General features: G+C 26.1%; 1 pseudogene across 1 annotated transcript in view; it reads left to right on the top strand.

Annotated features, from left to right (window-relative positions):
• Positions 1 to 18,820, top strand: part of LOC147817015 (folate receptor gamma-like) — a 97,088-nt pseudogene extending 78,268 nt beyond the window's left edge. The window contains exons 4-6 of the transcript XR_015429868.1: positions 11,507 to 11,642; positions 15,714 to 15,793; positions 18,551 to 18,820. The product of XR_015429868.1 is annotated as a folate receptor gamma-like (transcript). The remainder of the gene's footprint in view (positions 1 to 11,506; positions 11,643 to 15,713; positions 15,794 to 18,550) is intronic.
• Positions 18,821 to 22,397: the final 3,577 nt, after the last annotated feature.

Here is a 22,397-nt window from a genome sequence, read left to right as displayed (position 1 = left end):
TTTTATTCTACACGTAATTTAGGTTTTACTTTTCAGATTTTTCAAATGGAATACTCTTATTTTTAAACTTCTATTTATCTGTTTATTGATCTATGTGACGATAACAATTCTAATGTATATACATATTTCTCATTTGTGGCACCGTAAAATCTGGTATTTCTTCCATCTCCTTAGTTTAATTTTTATCAATGAGACAATTTTTTTTGCTCTAACGTGTAATATGTTTAAAAGTTACAAAATATTAACTGAGAATAGTTTTATTTCCTTGCATCAAAATCTATGCATTAAAAAAAATGTTGTGCTAATTTTATTCTACAGGTAAATTAGGTTTTACTTTTCAGATTTTTCAAATGGAATAACTCTTATTTTTAAACTTCTATTTTTCTGCTTATTGATCTATATGAGGATACCAATTCTAAAGTATATACATATTTCTCATATGTGGCACCATAAAATCTGGTATTTCTTCATGTACTTAGTATAATTTTTATCAATGAGACAATTTTTTTTGCTCTATGTGTTTTATGTTTGAAGGTTACAAAATATTAACTGAAAATAGTTTTTTTCTTCCTTGCATCAAAATCTGTGCGTTAAAAAAAATTTTGTGCTAATTTTATTCTACTGGTAAATTAGGTTTTACTTTTCAGATTTTTCAAATGGAAAAGCTCTTATTTTTAAACTTCTATTTTTCTGCTTATTGATCTATGTGAGGATAACAATTCTAATGTATATACATATTTCTCATATGTGGCACCATAAAATCTGCCCTGAGGGGGTTTACCTTCTTTAGGTAAACACAGGGAGTCACGCCCCGGGGTGTCCTAGTGATCTATCCTTAGTATAATTTCTATCAATGAGACAAATTTTTTTTGCTCTAACGTGTTATATGTTTTAAAGTTTCAAAATAGTAACAGAAAATAGTTTTTTTTTCCTTGCATCAAAATCGATGTATTAAAAAAAATGTGCTAATTTAATTCTACAGGTGAATTAGGTTTTACTTTTCAGATTTTTAAAATGGAATCACTCTTATTTTTAAACTTCTATTTTTCTGCTTATTGATCTATGTCAGGATAACAATTCTAATGTATATACATATTTCTCATATGTGACACCATAAAATCTGGTATTTCTTTATGTTCTTAGTATAATTTTTATCAATGAAATTATTTTTTTTGCTCTAACGTATTATACGTTTGAAAGTTACAAAATATTAACTGAAAATTGTTTTTTTTTTCTTTGCATCAAAATCTATGCATTAAAAAAAGTTGTGCTAATTTTATTCTACAGGTATATTAGATTTTACTTTTCAGATTTTTCGAATGGAATAACTCTTATTTTTAAACTTCTATTTTTCTGCTTATTGATCTATGTGATGATAACAATTCTAATGTATATACATATTTCTCATATGTGGCACCATAAAATCTGGTATTTCTTCATGTACTTAGTATAATTTTTATCAATGAGACAATTCTTTTTTGCTCTAATGTGTTATATGTTTGAAAGTTACTAAATATTAACTAAAAATTGTTTTTTTCTTCTTTGCATCAAAATCTATGCATTAAAAAAAGTTGTGCTAATTTTATTCTACAGGTATATTAGATTTTACTTTTCAGATTTTTCGAATGGAATAACTCTTATTTTTAAACTTCTATTTTTCTGCTTATTGATCTATGTGATGATAACAATTCTAATGTATATACATATTTCTCATATGTGGCACCATAAAATCTGGTATTTCTTCATGTACTTAGTATAATTTTTATCAATGAGACAATTCTTTTTTGCTCTAATGTGTTATATGTTTGAAAGTTACTAAATATTAACTAAAAATTGTTTTTTTCTTCTTTGCATCAAAATCTATGCATTAAAAAAAGTTGTGCTAATATTATTCTACAGATAAATTAGGTTTTACTTTTCTGATTTTTCAAATGGAAGAACTCTTATTTTTAAACTTCTATTTTTTAATTATTGATCTATGTGATGATAACAATTCTAATGTATATACGTATTTTTCGTATGTGGCACCATAAAATCTGCCCCTGAGGGGGTTTACCTTCTTTAGGTAAACACAGGGAGTCACACCCCGGGGTACCCTAGTGATCTCTCCTTAGTATAATTTTTATCAATGAGACAATTTTTTTTCTAACTTGTTATATGTTTGAATGTTACAAAATATTAACTGAATATAGTTTTTTTTTCCTTGCATCAAAATCTATGCATTAAAAAAAATGTGCTAATTTTATTCTACAGGTGAATTAAGTTTTACTTTTCAGATTTTTCAAATGTAATAACTCTTATTTTTAAACTTCTATTTTTCTGCTTATTGATCTATGTGAGGATAACAATTCTAAAGTATATACATATTCCTCATATGTGGCACCATAAAATCTGCCCCTGAGGGGGTGTACCTTCTTTAGGTAAACGCAGGGAGTCACGCCCCCGGGTACCCTAGTGACCTTAGTATAATTTTTATCAATGAGACAATTTTTTTTTCTTACTTGTTATATGATTGAAAGTTTCAAAATAGTAACTTAAAGTAGTTTTTTTTTCCTTGCATCAAAATTTATGCATTAAAAAAAAATGTTGTGCTAATTTTATTCTACTTTTGAATTAGGTTTTACTTTTAAGGTGACTTTTACTTTAGGTTTGACGATAACAATTTTAATGTATATACATATTTTTCATATGTGGCACCATAAAATCTGGTATTTCTTCTTGTACTTAGTATAATTTTTATCAATGAGACAATTTTTTTTGCTCTGATGTGTTATGTTTGAAGGTAACAAATTATTAACTGAAAATAGTTTTCTTTTCCTTGCATCAAAATCAATGCTCTATGCATTAAAAAAAAATGTTGTGCTAATTTTATTCTACAGGTAAATTAAGTTTTACTTTTCAGATTTTTCAAATGGAATAACTCTTATTTTTATACTTCTATTTTTCTGCTTATTGATCTATGTCAGGATAACAATTCTAACGTATAGACATATTTCTCATATGTGACACCATAAAATCTGGTATTTCTTCATGTACTTAGTATAATTTTTATCAATGAAACAATTTTTTATGCTCTAAAGTGTTATATGTTTGAAAGTTTCAAAACATTAACTGAAAATAGTTTTTTTTTCCTTGCATCAAAATCTATGCATTAAAAAAAATGTTGTGCTAATTTTATTCTACAGATAAATTAGGTTTTACTTTTCAGATTTTTCAAATGGAAATAACTCTTATTTTTAAACTCTTATTTTTAAACTTCTATTTTTCTACTTATTGATCTATGTGAGGATAACAATTCTAATGTATATACATGTTTCTCATATGTGGCACCATAAAATCTGGTATTTCTTCATGTACTTAGTATAATTTTTATCAATGAAACAATTTTTTTTGTTCTAACGTGTTATATATTTGAAAACTTCAAAATATTAACTGAAAATAGTTTTTTTTCCTTGCATCAAAATCTATGCATTAAAAAAAATTTTGTGCTAATTTTATTCTACTGGTAAATTAGGTTTTACTTTTCAGATTTTTCAAATGGAAATAACTCTTATTTTTAAACTTCTATTTTTCTACTTATTGATCTATGTGAGGATAACAATTCTAATGTATATACATGTTTCTCATATGTGGCACCATAAAATCTGGTATTTCTTCATGTACTTGGTATAATTTTTATCAATGAAACAATTTTTTTTGCTCTATGTGTTATATGTTTGAAAGTTACAAAATATTAACTGAAAATAGTTTCATTTTTCCTTGCATCAAAATCTATGCATTAAAAAAAATTTTGTGCTAATTTTATTCTACAGGTAATTTAGGTTTTACTTTGAAGATTTTTCAAATGGAATAAATCTTATTTTTAAACTTCTATTTTTCTGCTTATTGATCTATGTAACGATAACAATTCTAATGTATCTACATATTTCTCATATGTGGCACCTTAAAATCTGGTATTTCTTCATGTACTTGGTATAATTTTTATCAATGAAACAATTTTTTTTGCTCTATGTGTTATATATATGAAATTTACAAAATATTAACTGAAAATAGTTTCTTTTTTCCTGGCATCAAAATCAATGCATTAAAAAAATGTTATGCTTATTTTATTCTACAGGTAAATTAGGTTTTGCTTTTCAGATTTTTCAAATGGAATAATTCTTATTTTTAATCTTCTATTTTTCTGCTTATTGATCTATGTGACGATTACAATTCTAATGTATATACATAATTCTTATATGTGACTCCATAATATCTGCTATATTTCTTCATGTACTTTGTATAATTTTTATCAATAACAAAATTGTTTTTGCTCTAGCGTGTTATATGTTTGAAAGTTACAAAATATTAACTGAAAATAGTTTTTTTTTTCCTTGCATTAAAAAAAATTTCGTGCTAATTTTATTCTACAGGTAAATTAGGTTTTACTTTTCATATTTTTCAAATGGGATAACTCTTATTTTTAATGATCTCTGTGACGATAACAATTCTAATGTATATACATATTTCTCATATGTGGCACCATAAAGTCTGGTATTTTTTCATGTTCTTAGTATAATTTTTATCAATGAGACAATTTTTTTTTGTTCTAACGTGTTATATGTTTGAAAGTTACAAAATATTAACTGAAAATATATTTTTTTCCCTTGCATCAAAATCTATGCATTAAAAAAATTTTGTGCTAATTTTATTCTACAGGTAAATTAGGTTTTACTTTTCAGATTTTTCAGATGGAGTAACTCTTATTTTTAAACTTCTATTTTTCTGCTTATTGATCTATGTGAGGATAACAATTCTACTGTATATACATATTCCTCATATGTGGCACCATAAAATCTGCCCCTGAGGGGGTGTACCTTCTTTAGGTAAACGCAGGGAGTCACGCCCCCGGGTACCCTAGTGATCTATCCTTAGTATAATTTTTATCAATGAGACAATTTTTTTTTCTTACTTGTTATATGATTGAAAGTTTCAAAATAGTAACTTAAAGTAGTTTTTTTTTCCTTGCATCAAAATTTATGCATTAAAAAAAAATGTTGTGCTAATTTTATTCTACTTTTGAATTAGGTTTTACTTTTCAGATTTTTCAAATGGAATAACTCTTATTTTTAAACTTCTTTTTTTCTGCTTATTGATCTATGTGACGATAACAATTTTAATGTATATACATATTTTTCATATGTGGCACCTTAAAATCTGGTATTTCTTCTTGTACTTAGTATAATTTTTATCAATGAGATAATTTTCTTTTCTAACTTGTTATATGTTTGAAAGTTTCAAAATATTAACTGAAAATAGTTTTTTTTTCCTTGCATCAAAATCTATGCTTTAAAAAAAATGTTGTGCTAATTTTATTCTACAGGTGATTTGGTTTTACTTTGAAGATTTTTCAAATGGAATAAATCTTATTTTTAAACTTCTATTTTTCTGCTTATTGATCTATGTGACGATAATAATTCTAACGTATAGACATATTTCTCATATGTGGCACCATAAAATCTGGTATTTCTTCATGTACTTAGAACAAAAAAAATTGTTTCATTTATAAAAATTATACTAACATGTTATATGTTTGAAAGTTTCAAAACATTAACTGAAAATAGTTTTTTTTTCCTTGCATCAAAATCTATGCATTAAAAAAAATGTTGTGCTAATTTTATTCTACAGATAAATTAGGTTTTACTTTTTAGATTTTTCAAATGGAAATAACTCTTATTTTTAAACTCTTATTTTTAAACTTCTATTTTTCTACTTATTGATCTATGTGAGGATAACAATTCTAATGTATATACATGTTTCTCATATGTGGCACCATAAAATCTGGTATTTCTTCATGTACTTGGTATAATTTTTATCAATGAAACAATTTTTTTTGCTCTATGTGTTATATGTTTGAAAGTTACAAAATATTAACTGAAAATAGTTTCATTTTTCCTTGCATCAAAATCTATGCATTAAAAAAAATTTTGTTCTAATTTTATTCTACTGGTGATTTAGGTTTTACTTTTCACATTTTTCAAATGGAATAACTCTTATTTTTAAACTTCTATTTTTCTGCTTATTGATCTATGTCAGGATAACAATTCTAATGTATATACATATTTCTCATATGTGGCACCATAAAATCTGGTATTTCTTCATGTACTTAGTATAATTTTTATCAATGAAACAATTTTTTTTGTTCTAATGTGTTATATATTTGAAAACTTCAAAATATTAACTGAAAATAGTTTTTTTTTCCTTGCATCAAAATCTATGCATTAAAAAAAATTTTGTGCTAATTTTATTCTACAGGTGAATTAGGTTTTACTTTTCAGATTTTTCAAATGGAATAAATCTTATTTTTAAACTTCTATTTTTCTGCTTATTGATCTATGTGAGGATAACAATTCTAATGTATATACATGTTTCTCATATGTGACACCATAAAATCTGGTATTTCTTCATGTACTTAGTATAATTTTTATCAATGAGAAATTTTTTTTGCTGTATGTGCTATATGTTTGAAAGTTTCAAAATATTAACTGAAAATAGTTTTTTTTTCCTTGCATCAAAATCTATGCATTTAAAAAAAATGTTGTGCTAATTTTATTCTACATGTGAATTAGGTTTTACTTTTCAGATTTTTCAAATGGAATAACTCTTATTTTTAGACTTCTATTTTTCTGCTTATTGATCTATGTCAGGATAACAATTCTATTGTACTATATACATATTTCTCATATGTGGAACCATAAAATCTGCCCCTGAGGGGGTTTACCTTCTTTAGGTAAACACAGGGAGTCACGCCCCGGGGTACCCTAGTGATCTATCCTAAGTATAATTTTTTTCAATGAGACAATTTTTTTGCTCTAACGTGTTATATGTTTGAAAGTTTCAAAACATTAACTGAAAATAGTTTTTTTTCCTTGCATCGAAATCGATGCATTAAAAAAAATGTTGTTCTAATTTTATTCTACAGGTAAATTAGGTTTTACTTTTCAGATTTTTCAAATGGAATAACTCTTATTTTTAGACTTCTATTTTTCTGCTTATTGATCTATGTGACGATAACAATTCTAATGCATATACATATTTCTTATATGTGACACCATAAAATCTGGTATTTCTTCATGTACTTGAAAAAAAAATTTTCTCATTGATAAAAATTATACTAACTTGTTTGAAAGTTTAAAAATATTAACTGAAAATAGTTTTTTTCCTTGCATCAAAATCTATGCATTTAAAAAAAAAATTTCTGCTAATTTTATTTTACAGGTTAATTAGGTTTTACTTTTCAGATTTTTCAGATGGAGTAACTCTTATTTTTAAACTTCTATTTTTCTGCTTATTGATCTATGTGAGGATAACAATTCTACTGTATATACATATTTCTAATATGTGGCACCATAAAGTCTGGTATTTCTTAATGTTCTTAGTATAATTTTTGTCCATGAGGACAATTTTTTTGTTGCTCTAACGTGTTATATGTTTGAATGTTACAAAATATTAACTGAATATAGTTTTTGTTTCCTTGCATCAAAATCTATGCATTAAAAAAATGTGCTAATTTTATTCTACAGGTGAATTAAGTTTTACTTTTCAGATTTTTCAAATGTAATAACTCTTATTTTTAAACTTCTATTTTTCTGCTTATTGATCTATGTGAGGATAACAATTCTACTGTATATACATATTTCTCATATGTGGCACCATAAAGTCTGGTATTTCTTCATGTTCTTAGTATAATTTTTATCCATGAGACAATTTTTTTTTGCTCTAACGTGTTATATGTTTGAAAGTTACAAAATATTAACTGAAAATAGTTTTTTTCCTTGCATCAAAATCTATGCATTTAAAAAAAAATTTTCTACTAATTTTATTCTACAGGTAAATTAGATTTTGCTTTTCAGATTTTTCAAATGGAATAACTCTTATTTTTAAACTTCTATTTTTCTGCTTATTGATCTATGTGACGATAACAATTCTAATGCATATACATATTTCTTATATGTGACACCATAAAATCTGGTATTTCTTCATGTACTTAGAGCAAGTAAAATTGTCTCATTGATAAAAATTATACTAACTTGTTATTTGTTTGAAAGTTTCAAAATATTAACTGAAAATAGTTTTTTTTCCTTGCATCAAAATCTATGCATTAAAAAAATGTTGTGCTAATTTTATTCTACAGGTAAATTAGGTTTTACTTTTCTGATTTTTCAAATGTAATAACTCCTATTTTTAAGCTTCTTTTTTTCTGCTTATTTAGCTTATTTATCTATGTGACGATAACAATTCTAATGTATATACATATTTCTCATGTGTGTCACCATAAAATCTGGTATTTCTTTATGTTCTTAGTATTTTTATCAATGAAATTATTTTTTTTTGCTCTATCGTATTATACGTTTGAAAGTTACAAAATATGAATTGAAAATAGTTTTTTTTTCCTTGCATCAAAATCTATGCATTAAAATAAATTTGCTAATTTTATTCTACCCGTAATTTAGGTTTTACTTTTCAGATTTTTCAAATGGAATAACTCTTATTTTTAAACTTCTATTTTTCTGCTTATTGATCTATGTGAGGATAACAATTCTAATGTATATACATATTTCTCATATGTGGCACCATAAAGTCTGGTATTTCTTCATGTTCTTAGTATAATTTTTATCAATGAGACAATTTTTTTTTGTTCTAACGTGTTATATGTTTGAAAGTTACAAAATATTAACTGAAAATATATTTTTTTCCCTTGCTTCAAAATCTAAGCATTAAAAAAATTTTGTGCTAATTTTATTCTACAGGTAAATTAGATTTTGCTTTTCAGATTTTTCAAATGGAATAACTCTTATTTTTAAACTTCTATTTTTCTGCTTATTGATCTATGTGAGGATAACAATTGTAAAGTATATACATATTCCTCATATGTGGCACCATAAAATCTGCCCCTGAGGGGGTGTACCTTCTATAGGTAAACGCAGGGAGTCACGCCCCTGGGTACCCTAGTGATCTATCCTTAGTATAATTTTTATCAATGAGACAATTTTTTTTTCTTACTTGTTATATGATTGAAAGTTTCAAAACATTAACTGAAAATAGTTTTTTTTTCCTTGCATCAAAATCTATGCATTAAAAAAAATTTTGTGCTAATTTTATTCTACTGGTGATTTAGGTTTTACTTTTCAGATTTTTCAAATGGAATAACTCTTATTTTTAAACTTCTATTTTTCTGCTTATTGATCTATGTGACGATAATAATTCTGATGTATATACATATTTCTCATGTGACATCATAAAATCTGGTATTTCTTCATGTACTTAGTATAATTTTTATAAATGAAACAATTTTTTTTGTTCTAACATGTTATATGTTTGAAAGTTTCAAAATATTAACTGAAAATAGTTTTTTTTTCCATGCATCAAAATCTATGCATTAAGAAAAATGTTGTGCTAATTTTATTCTACAGGTAAATTAGGTTTTACTTTTCAGATTTTTGAAATGGAATAAGTCTTTTTTTTTAAACTCTTATTTTTAAACTTCTATTTTTCTGCTTATTGATCTATGTGAGGATAACAATTCTTATGTATATACATATTTCTCATATGTGACACCATAAAATCTGGTATTTCTTCATGTACTTAGTATAATTTTTATCAATGAAACAATTTTTTATGCTCTAAAGTGTTATATGTTTGAAAGTTTCAAAACATTAACTGAAAATAGTTTTTTTTTCCTTGCATCAAAATCTATGCATTAAAAAAAATTTTGTGCTAATTTTATTCTACTGGTGATTTAGGTTTTACTTTTCACATTTTTCAAATGGAATAACTCTTATTTTTAAACTTCTATTTTTCTGCTTATTGATCTATGTCAGGATAACAATTCAAATGTATATACATATTTCTCATATGTGGCACCATAAAATCTGGTATTTCTTCATGTACTTAGTATAATTTTTATCAATGAAACAATTTTTTTTGTTCTAACGTGTTATATATTTGAAAACTTCAAAATATTAACTGAAAATAGTTTTTTTTTCCTTGCATCAAAATCTATGCATTAAAAAAAATTTTGTGCTAATTTTATTCTACAGGTAATTTAGGTTTTACTTTGAAGATTTTTCAAATGGAATAAATCTTATTTTTAAACTTCTATTTTTCTGCTTATTGATCTATGTAACGATAACAATTCTAATGTATATACATATTTCTCATATGTGGCACCTTAAAATCTGGTATTTCTTCATGTACTTTGTATAATTTTTATCAATAACAAAATTGTTTTTGCTCTAGCGTGTTATATGTTTGAAAGTTACAAAATATTAACTGAAAATAGTTTTTTTTTTCCTTGCATTAAAAAAAATTTCGTGCTAATTTTATTCTACAGGTAAATTAGGTTTTACTTTTCATATTTTTCAAATGGAATAACTCTTATTTTTAATGATCTCTGTGACGATAACAATTCTAATGTATATACATATTTCTCATTAGTTGCACCATAAAATTTGGTATTTCTTAATGTGCTTAGTATAATTTTTATCAATGAGACAATTTTTTTTGCTCTAACGTGTTTTATGTTTGAAAGTTACAAAATATTAACTGAAAATAGTTTTTTTTTCCGTGCATCAAATTCTATGCAATAATAAAAATGTTCTGCTAATTTTATTCTACAGGTAATTTAGGTTTTACTTTGAAGATTTTTCAAATGGAATAAATCTTATTTTTAAACTTCTATTTTTCTGCTTATTGATCTATGTGAGGATAACAATTCTAATGTATATACATATTTCTCATATGTGACACCATAAAATTTGGTATTTCTTAATGTGCTTAGTATAATTTTTATCAATGAGACAATTTTTTTTGCTCTAACGTGTTATATGTTTGAAAGTTACAAAATATTGACTGAAAATAGTTTTTTTCCCCTCGAATCAAAATCTATGCATTAATTCATCGAATCAAAAATCTATGCATTATTTTTTCTGCTTATTGATCTATGTGAGTATAACAATTCTAAGATATATACATGTTTCTCATATCTCTCTCTTCAACTCATACCTTTTTGTGGATATAATCTAATAAGCTGATGAAGAGATTTTTTTTTTTCCAAATTTTTATTTATTTAAAAAAAAAATTTTTTTTGCTAATCTTTTTTCTGTAATTTTTTCTTTCTTTTCTCTACATTTTAAACTTATTTTATGAGTTCTTTATGCTTTCAGCTTATGCATAGTAAATAAAACTTATTGATTTTCTTCATTTTTTTCTTTTTGTGTTTTTTATGCTATATATATGCAAATTATAAAATGTTTAAACAGTGTTTAATCAATTTATATGACCCATCAATGTGTAGCATTGTCATCGAAATGCATATGGGTTTTTATAAGAATGTTTCACCATTTGAGATTTTAAGCATCTTATTTATTAATATTTAGACAAACAGTGTATGAAACTTGATATTTTATACTTGTGTGAACTTTTAAAATTGTTTTCTTACCCCTTAAATAATTTTTTTTTTTTTTAGACCACTAGAAAAATTTCATCTGAAAGATATTTCAAAGTGCCTCTCTGTTCTAAAGATTGTGATGAATGGTTTAAAGATTGTAAGAATGATTATACTTGTGTCTATAATTGGCCCAGAGAATTTAAATTTCAGAAAGGTATGCACTTATCAAGTCTATTTTTTTTTCTTCCTTTTTACAACTTTTTAACTCAATGAAAGAAACAAAAATAAATTAAAATTATTGAGCTGCTGCCACAAGTACATAATTTATTAAATGAAAATCTTGGTCAATTAATTGAAAAATTATAATGGATGATTTCTATTTCAACTTCTTGTAATTTGTGTATTTATATTTTTGTATAATTTATGTATATATATATATTTTATTAATTTGTTACTACATTTTTGTTAGTCTTTTAAATTTCTAAGCCTATAAATCTGCAAAAATTATATAATTGTGTTGAACACTTAAAGCAAAAAATGCTGAAAATTGTGATGAATATTTCAGTGCATATTTTGTTATAAATTTCATTTTGTTGTGTGAGCATTTTTGTAATTAAGATTTTTTTTATATCAATAGAATGTTACAGCAGGACATTAATAATTGTCTGTCCTGTAGCATAACCTTCGACATAGATCTATTCCTGGGTCTAATTTTAATTCATATTGTTAAATTTGTAAATTAAAATTTTCAATTTATAAAGCGTGATTTGAAGTTTTGTGTTAATCCATGTAAAGGATCTCTCCCCCCCCCCTTCGTACAATTGCTAGGGCATATAAATAAGGCTTATTTTTATTTGTAAAATCTCAAAATTTGCTCTTGAGGGTACTTTTCCACTAACCTAGCTGTGAAATTATTGAACTGTTTAGAGTTTTTATAATCTTACTGTATTTGTGGTTTTAAGAATTTTCAGTACTCCAAAGTAATTTTTATCAAAAAAAGTAAATAAAGCACTCAATGTTTTCTTAATCATGAATTTTTTAAAAGGTACAAACTGGATGACCTTTATTTATCTAATGCATATTATTAGTAAATGTAGTGACTAATAGTGTATTATTTAGATTAGTATTTGAAAAATTAGATTAATCTCTTTATTTTAGTTTTTTGACAGTTTAGACATTGACGAACAATTGGAATTAACAATTCAATAATCACAAATATGTCAAATTGTTTCTTCAAGGCCATTTGCCAATTTATTTTTGGACAATTATTTTGCCACTGTTTTTTCTTGAATGTTCCAGAAACTATTGTTTCAATTATTTAATTAAAGATATATTCAAATTACAAACATTGAATGCTAATATGTAATTTTTACATTTCGAATCTTTACCATGATTGGGATCTGATCTAATTATTAATGAAAATTTAGAAAATTAATTATTAGAAATTTAAGTTTTAATTTAGTTATGTTATATGGTTTTATTTACCTACCAAATTCATCATAGATTATATCAAATTCACCATAAATCTTTACCAATTCAGCATAATCAATCTTAATAATCAGCATTATAATTTATAAAAAAAAACTTCAGTTCTTGATAATAACTCTGGAATGATTATTTTGTAGAGTCAAAATTGCACAGGTATGAAAAAGACTTTTGGAGAGGGATATCGTAAAAGTAAAATTAAGAATACTTTTCAAAAAAGTTTTTTTTTTTTTAAAGTTTTTCTTATAACTACTTTTTTTTTTACAAACAAAATTCCTGTAGCAAGTCTTAAATGTGCACAATATTAAATATGTTTTGAGGTCTTACACATTAATTTTTCTTCAATGAACTCCATCTTTTTTAATTTTTATAAGATTCCAGACTTGTTTTTGCAGGCCTCAAAGTTGTCCTTAAATTTCTTAAAAAATAAAGTGTCCTTAATTTTTAAACATTTCAATTAATGTCCTGAAATGTTTTATGATTTTCCAAATTTTTAGTTGAAGTTAATGGGAAGAATAAATATTTATCAAAAAAAGAGTTGTAGAAATTTCAAATTCAAAAATTATGTTGCATGCCATGGAAGAAAATAAATAACAAAATGAACGACACAGTCTTTATAGCGTCATAAAGACGTTTTTAGTAATTCTATACAATACTATGAATTACAAAATAAAGACAAGAAACGAACACCGAAGAAATTTATTGAATGAGTCACTTTTGGATTTCTAGGTCCATGTTAATGCATTTTAACCATTTAAGACATTTAACATGTAAGTAACAAGTCAATTGATATTATTTAAAATATGTTGCAACTCCAATTAATGCTTTGCAGTGCCCTTTAAAGAATTTTATTATGAAGATTAACAAAAACATTACACAGAGGATGTGTTTACATTGAATGATTTAGATTCTGTTTAAAGAAACCGGTGTAATTGCAAAAAGAAATGATTTAACAATCCTTTTTGAGCTTTATAATTCTATATAATATAAATAACACAAATCTGATTAAAAGAATTTATTACATGTAAAAAACGAAATAAGTTTTTTCTCAAGTTTAAATTTCTAGATTGGCCATAGAGATTATTGTAAGTCTTTAGAGCTAACTTTCTTTTTTCAAACAAACAATTTTTCTATCATTAAAAATGAAATTTTATTCCAATCAGCATAAATTTAAAATTACAAACTAAGCATGTTCATTCTTTTTCAAACAATTTCCATTTTTTGATAACAGTATACGTAAATAATTCTAGTAAAATGTGGAGTAAATTGATGACATAACTAGATATAGAAATAACATCTTCCAATCAAACCTTTTTTTTATTAATTTAAATTTTAAGAAAGACTAACTTGAAAGTTACCACATTAAAAAGAAAACAAGTAAATACAAAATAAAGTGCACAAGAAATACATATTAATCACATGGAAACAAAATTAATAAGTTTTTATTTCAATATGGTGTTTATAATATAGTGTTAAGAAAATTACCAATTCATTTAGAACAAGGTAACTTAACTTTCCCAATTTTGTCTTTATGTTCCAGAGACAACTTGAAAATAAAAGTATTAAGTATATAGTATTATTTAAGTATTTCAAAATCTGCAAAATGCTTATACAGGGACAATGTAAATTTGAGACACATAAAAGTTGTGAATTTTCTTACAAATTATGAACTCAAAAGGTCAACCAAAAGGCAAAATTCTTAGAAAATAGTGTACTAATAAATTTTATTTTAAATTTTACTAAAATGTTAGGGGCTAGTTACAATTTCTTAGGCAACTCTCATCTTTACATAAACTTTGTACATTGCAGTGTTGTGTATCCAGAATCAAGATTTAAGCATGCCTAGATTATCCATTTCTCTTTGATAGTAGGCATTCAAGGTTGCACTCTGCAATAAAAAAAACCATAAGATCAATTTTTATTCAATCATGTCTTCTATCACGTTGGTAATTTTTTTTTTAAAGATATATTAAGTTTTTTTTTTTTTTTTGGTTTTTTATTTGTTTTTTTATTAATTTTCATAATATATAACTATATTTTACAATTCATAAATATAATCATCGATGAAATATTATTATTGTAACAGAAATATTAAGTTAAATCATAACACAATTGAAACTATCTTTCTGCATTATAAATAACTTTGTTAGTATAAATAATAAATGTAACTGCAAGATTCAAAATCATTGAAACTGAAAATGTATCATTATTAAGTACTGAAAAGCAGGCTAAAATAAATAAATTAAGAAATTAATTACACAAATTAATTATTAAAATAAGTGTGATGCCTTAGACCTTTATAGCAAGTTGATATAACATTAGGATATATAATAGCGTAAATCACTAATTCAGTAAAAAAAATCACATAAGAATTCTCTCTCTCTATATATATTCATATTCAGAAATATTTGCAATGTTAAAAGGAAATTTGGTTTTAAGGTAGTGTTTTAAAATTAATATTTATTAAAATAATCGAATTTTTATTATCATGTTTCGAAAAATTTTATACTGCTTTTAACAGAAGTGTAAAGATCTGTTTTTTATTTGCATTCTGTAAAAAGATTTTGAGATTTTTAAAATGTCATTTCAAAAGTGCTGTAATTTATTGCAAACTAATTCTAATAAAATATATTTTAAATCTTAATTCCTGATAAAGTTTAATTATGATTCCTCAAAATCTATCTTGTACTTTTTTGTTATGAGTACATATTTATTTCATACATAACAACTTTGCTTCTCTTTAGATAACAGGAGTCATTATAATATCAGCATCAAATGTGGTATTTAAATTTATTTTTAGGTCACAATATATGTCCAGAAAATTCCCAGTGCTTGACATTTTCAGAAATGTATAAAATGGCAAAAGACTTTTGTGAGAATGTAAGTATAAAATTATTTAATTTTTAATCAAATCCTTGAAAGTATTAAAATAAACTGGTTATGATAGTGTACTGATATTTAATATTTTCAGTGATTTTTTAATCGAATACTTGTGTAATGGTGAGGTTATTTGTAATAATAAGTTTTTCCTATTCTATTATGTCACTTTAATCACTCATGTGAGAACTGAAAATTGAAATTTTAAATGCATTTCACTTAAAACCAATTTTTTTGACAATTGCCTAGCTATAAAAATGTTCACCATTCTAGTCCATAAATCCATATTATATCATATGTGCTATATTGTATTATATAGGTGCAAAAGTTGATTCTACTGTTGAACGAATAATTTTAAGCAAACATATTTTGTATTAGTTTCATTCATTTTTATAGCATAGAAAGATTGTGCTCCGGAAAAAATCCGTAGAATAATAAATGTGATTAGAGATAAAAGTAAACTTACACATAATTATTCATTTAAATTATGCTGCATATAATTCATTTAAATTATGCTGCATATAATTCATTTAGAATATCATGTTTTGAAAATTTCAATGATTTAAATTTATGAAGATATAAATTTTTTGAATGATTTTACTCAAGAAATGTTCCGGATTTTTGAATTGAACCCACAATCACCCCTGCTGGTCTAGCTGTTTCTCATTGTTGACATTGCATTCTTATTGATTAGAATATCATATCATACTATTCTTAATTCATAAATATATACAGTTTATTCGACAATTTATCAGCTTAAAATTAATAGAAGTTATATTTTATTTTTATCTCTTATTTGAAGTTATTTTTATTCTAGTCTATTTTGATTATAGAGATAGTATAAGTTGGTTTATATTTTCAACTATTTGAATTTTGATTAGCGCTTTTTAAGTCTTAGGGCTTTAAACTAAAAGTGGTGTACCTTTTTTACATTTTAAAGTAATCTCATGATGCTATTTTATCTTGATAAATTTTTTTTAAACATATAATAGCTTTCGATTTACAATTATTGAAAGTTAAATGAGTTATATTTACTTTATAATACATTTTAATTTAGGCTGCACTCAGTCAACGTATGCAAATAAAATAATAAATTCTATATGATTATAAAATAGTAAAAGAATATTAGAGAATAACTTTTTCCACTATTTCTGCATAATCTCTTTACTAAAAAAATTCGTGAAATGTTTTCGCCAATCTGACATTAAATCCAAATTAAAAAGTTACAAAATTATGTGGATAAAGTTTCAATTGTAATTAAGTAAAATTATTAGGGTTTAAATTATGTTAAAATGGTATTGGAATCTAAATCTGTGGGAATTTTTTTTTCTTTGCAAAATTTCCAGAGAAACTTAATAGAGCAAGCACTGTCGTTTGGCAAGGTTGATGCTGGAAAAAAAGCCTGCTTTATGATCGTAAAGAAAAAAATCTTGCCTTGAAAAGAAAAAAAAAAATTCTCTTGGTGGCAGAATTTCAGGACTTTTTTTTAAAAAAAAGATGACGAAGCAAGATAAATAATGAAAAAAAACTATGTAACCTGCATCGCTAATATCAAAAACATTTAGTTCATGAGTGGAAAGTTCATTTTTTATGATATTTTTAAAACAGAAGAAGTCTGAATTTTTGTTTTGAAGAATAAAAATTTGCGTAGGATGTGCATTTTAAATGTGGATTAATAAATTAATATTTTTTAAAAATTCTTTTCTGTTTTACTATTGCACTAAATCATATTTTTAATTAAATCATTAGTGATTCTACTAGCTGTGAACCAGATCGCCTAGCCGTTTAAAGCTAACAATTGTTTTTTTTCTAAAAGCTTAAACTTAGTCAACGCTGTATATAAATTACTGCAAGTTGCCATATTTAATGAGACAAGTAGTGTGATCTATGAGATTTATGATTAAATACAACTCATCTGCAATCAAACGTTTTAAAAAAAAATGGGAAAGAAAGTCATAACTTTCCATAGACATTCTCCCAAATCTTGAAAATGTTTCCCTTGGAGTAAAACTGATCCTGAAACCTCATTAAAAACTGGCTTTGACGTGTACCCTTAAGTATAAATTATTTTTGGATGAAAAAGAAATATAAGTTACAATAGATTTTGTTATGGAAATTAAAGATTTGATAGTGTAGTGTATCTACCACTACAAAAATATAATTCCAATTCACCAGTATATAAGACATGTTAATTCGATCCTATGGTGGGGTACCTTCTCATAGATGAAGGTCTCCCCACATTGGGGACCCGGACCCGATGAGAAAATGCCCACCTTCACAGAAACTCCCACTTCGATTTACCCTAACAGAAATTCTTACTTCGATGGATGGTTCACATTGAACAGTTGACTTGCTACTTGTGACTGCAACATTGTCCTCACACTGTTGCTTCTAAAGTTTGGTCTTCTTAATACAGCTCTCCCAGCTTCTCACAAAACAGCAATGAATCAACTAATGGTATCCGTTCATCGAATTCTATCAGAGATATAATTCTGGTGAGAGAATACTGTAGTGTATCTACCACTACAAAAATACAATTCCAATTCACTAGTTTATAAGGCATGTTAACTCGATTCTATAGTGGGCTACCTTTTCATAGATGAAGGTAGACATGGTCGATATCTACTCTTCCTACAGATAGTTTCAGTTGTTTAATCTAAACTTAGTTTATTTGAGGAAAATGTATTTTTTATGTAGTTTATTTTCTTATTATGATTATTATACTTTTTATTTACATATTATAGTATTTTTATTGCTTAGGATCATTCTTGGAAATATACAGAAAGTGAATTTTGCATGCATATTTGGTTTGATGGAGTGGCTGATGTTAAGAAAAAAGTAGCCGAACATTATATCGATCTTGCCCTCTCTCCTAGCACTGCCCAGTACTTCATCTACTTTTTTGTATTGATTGTAGCACAAATAATGGGTCACTGAAGTACAATATTTAAATTAGGATATCTATTAATGTTGTTCCTGTTTATCTATTTTGGATATTTAGTTTTTGAAAATAAATATATATTTTATGAATTGTGATGATTTATTCTGAAACATTCTCCTTGCAAATACATTAATTCTGCTCTATAAAAGTGTTAACTTGTTATTTTCTAATTATTAAAGAAAGTCAAACAGGATAACGAGAACCAGTTGCTATGAAACTCTTTGGTAGAGAAAGCCAGGGTCCAACAAAGGCAAGAGAAAAGAAAATGTTAAAAACAGAGCTTAATACGTAGTAATCCATAAAACTAAAGTTCATTTATATTGACTATGTATTTATGTTTATATGCAGCAAAATGCAATCCCTAGGATCTCCTAGAAGTATCAAAAACTTCCCTCTATCAGATGCAGAGTTCGAATCTAGTCCTGTCAATCACTCGTTAGATTTTAATATCACTTCTTGTAAATTCCTTGCTAAATTTGTTAGATTTGTTTTTCATGCATAAAAATGAAAAGTCATTTCTCTAGGTTGCCACTCTACAGGGAAAACTTAGAAAATACAGGGAATTTTATTTCTTATATTCGTCTTTTAAAAGTGGTGACTACTCGAAATACAATTAATGAGATTTCAGCTTTATTAGACTATTTAATTCTCTACATTAATTTTTTCAGCAATTAAAACTAGTATAGTTATCTAAGATGATTGTGCTCTGGAAGAAATCCGGATTTGTCGCTAACCACAATCCAGAAGTTTTAAGGAATCACTGATCACATTTATGCCTAAAAATTCTTGTATATTTTATTTAAAAATATTAGAACTAGATTTTCTACTTGGCATCGCTTTCATTTGTAAATATTTTTTTCAGATAGAATAATAAATGTAATAAGAGATAAAAGTAAACTTATACATAATTATTCATTTAAACTATGCTGGAAAATATCAATGAGTTGAATTTATAAAAACATTAATTTTTTGAAATGCGTCATTAATGATTTTAGTCAAGAAATTTTCAGGATTTTCGAGTTAGGCTCACAAGCACCCCTAAGTTACCCTAATATAGCTCACTCAAGAGTACAGTGAATGTATGTTTCCTCTTAATATATTGTGTATAATATGTGCGTGGAATTTTTTTCCATCCAGATTTGAGTGGCAACCGTGTTTTGGTGAGTACAAAGAGAATGAAAATTATATACTCTTCATGAACTCAGGATATAATTTGTTATAGCACGACCCATAACTAAAGATGGTTGCAAAAAAAATTATTTTGCACCTCCGAATAAATTGCAAAAAGTGAGCTCTACTTGGAGTGGAGCTCATACATCTCAACTTGTCACATTTTTACGGGAAATTTTTCTTACCGGTTTAAAGTGGTAATAAGTTGTATGGTGCTTCCACACCAAAAATAATAATAATATTTTAGACTTACCAATTTCCGAAGCTCAATTGACCCTTGTGTCCACTGAGATGATCTCACTACCTCTAGCCATGTTTTCGTCTTCTACCATTGATCCTCTTTCTTCAAGCTAACATTCACCGATATTACACAGATAACATTATCATTTATCCCGAACGAACTGCCATCTTCTGTTTCCAACTTAACTTAACTGCCAACTTAAATTTTCATCCCCCAGGGGAACACTGTTGTGTGACGGGTATGGCGCACCCGTGGACCCCAACTAGACTTCAGTATTTTTCTGCTTCTCTCTTGAAATTATCCTGTTTTAAGTTTTACACCTGTAACCAAATTAATATTTTAATCTAGTGTGCGAATGTCGACTCGTTTCCTTTTAAACACCGATTATAATTTACACATTTCAGATTTCTGTTGAATTTTTTTTCCTTTGTCGGGTTTTTAGGATTTGTTACTTTGCTGCACATCTTTATTTTAAAAAAATTTTTTTCTCTGAATCGAACAGACTAACAACGTTAGCTATTGCTGAACAGCATATTTGCAGTGTGCCGCGTTTCATCATGGAGTTACCAGTTTGCATTCTTACACAAGTGTGGCGGGCTTATTTCGCGGTGTCTGTTGGTCGCGTGCTCTTTGGGCCGTGTAGATGAGCGATAGATCCCCCTCTATCACTCTGATCGAACAAGTTGCTCGGGATTAGCTCTGTATCAAGGTAATGATCCTGAGTTCTGATTGTTTTGGTGGATCCACACTCCTCTGGTGTAGTACTATATTGGACACTACTCTTGGCCTAGGTGTTCAGAGCCAGTGGTTCGGCGCCCCTTGCTGAACTACTGTTTGTCTACGATAGGTACTCTGACAGACATTCGTCTGGAGGGGTGGCGGTGACTATGGTAACGAGGTATGATTATTTCAAGTAGGGGTGCGGGTCCCTCTTTAAGACTGGTTTTAGCGAGAGAAAATTAGACCATGAGACCTCTTTCTTCGGTCCATTGTGTTAGCTCTAGAGCAAAGAGAGAAAAGTATTCGCACCTGTAACATCGTTTAGATCGTTCGATTTTCTCTTTTTTAAAAGAGTCAAAATTTTAATAGCGGTAAGCACCCAAAATTTGATATCATAATTTTTACATTTTTTGTTTTTTAAAAAGTATATATTATACAAAACAATAGCCCAAAGCAATTTTTTTTTAATTTAATTTATTTTTCAAGATATTAACAATTAAATTTCAAAGCTCTTTTTGATTAAAAAATAAATATCTAAGGATAGAATGAATGGATTTTAAAAAAAATTTATCTCATTTTACGCGGAAATAATGGAAGTTGTTGATAAAATAATTATAATAAAACAAATGCTTAAAAAATTTAATTTTTATTGCAAAATTAAGTTGTAAAATGAAAAACAAAAATGTCGTTAATGTCGTACAAAGTTCGAACAAAACCCATTTTAAAGTAAATTTTATTCTGAACAAAATAGCTTTTCAAAAAAAATGGATCGTAATTCCATAAAAAGTTATAGCTTTTTTCGCGAAACGCTGCACCGCGGCGCGCTCTGCCACTCCGCTGATCACTTAATCGCGCTGTATCAGTTGATTTGAAGGGAGTTTAAAAATCTCAACTAATATTATGAATAATAACTAGGTGAATAATATTATGAATAATTAGTTATTTATAATTTATTTGCATAATTTTTTGAGTTCAAACTTGGAACTGGAAGAATATATTTTATTTATAACTATTTTATCAAGAACTTCCGCGTAAAATGAGATACAATTTTTTAAAATCCATTTATTTTATCCTTAGATATTTATTTCTTAATTAAAAAGTGCTTTAAAATTTAATTGTTAACACCTTGTAAAATAAATTAAATTAAAAACGTTTTGGGCTATTGTTTTGTGTAATATATACTTTTCAAAAAATGTGAAAATTTGGATATTAAATTTTGAGTGTAACAGCTATTAAAATTTTAACTCAATGACAAATTAAAATTTTTATTTCTATGTAATGATTGATAAATAAGATATGTATGGAAATTGTATAAAATTGTTCAAAGCAAGCGCAATGTTTTATTAAAATACAAGTAAGAAAACGTAATTTAAGGAACAAAAAAACTTAGATAATTTCAGATGGTTTGATGGGTGCTGATAAAAATCATTGATAGTTTTAGATTTCATCCTATTTGCGATAACTTGCTTTCAGTTTAAAAAATAAATAAAAACAAAGACATTTAATATTTTTTCGGCACAGGTAACGTGAACTAT

The sequence above is a fragment of the Parasteatoda tepidariorum genome, chromosome 1, assembly GCF_982258835.1.
Source record: "Parasteatoda tepidariorum strain Cologne lab strain chromosome 1, Ptep-v5.0, whole genome shotgun sequence".
Taxonomy (NCBI): domain Eukaryota; kingdom Metazoa; phylum Arthropoda; class Arachnida; order Araneae; family Theridiidae; genus Parasteatoda; species Parasteatoda tepidariorum.
The sequence above is the reverse complement of the archived record's forward strand: the minus strand, read 5'-3'. Positions and strand labels throughout refer to the sequence as shown.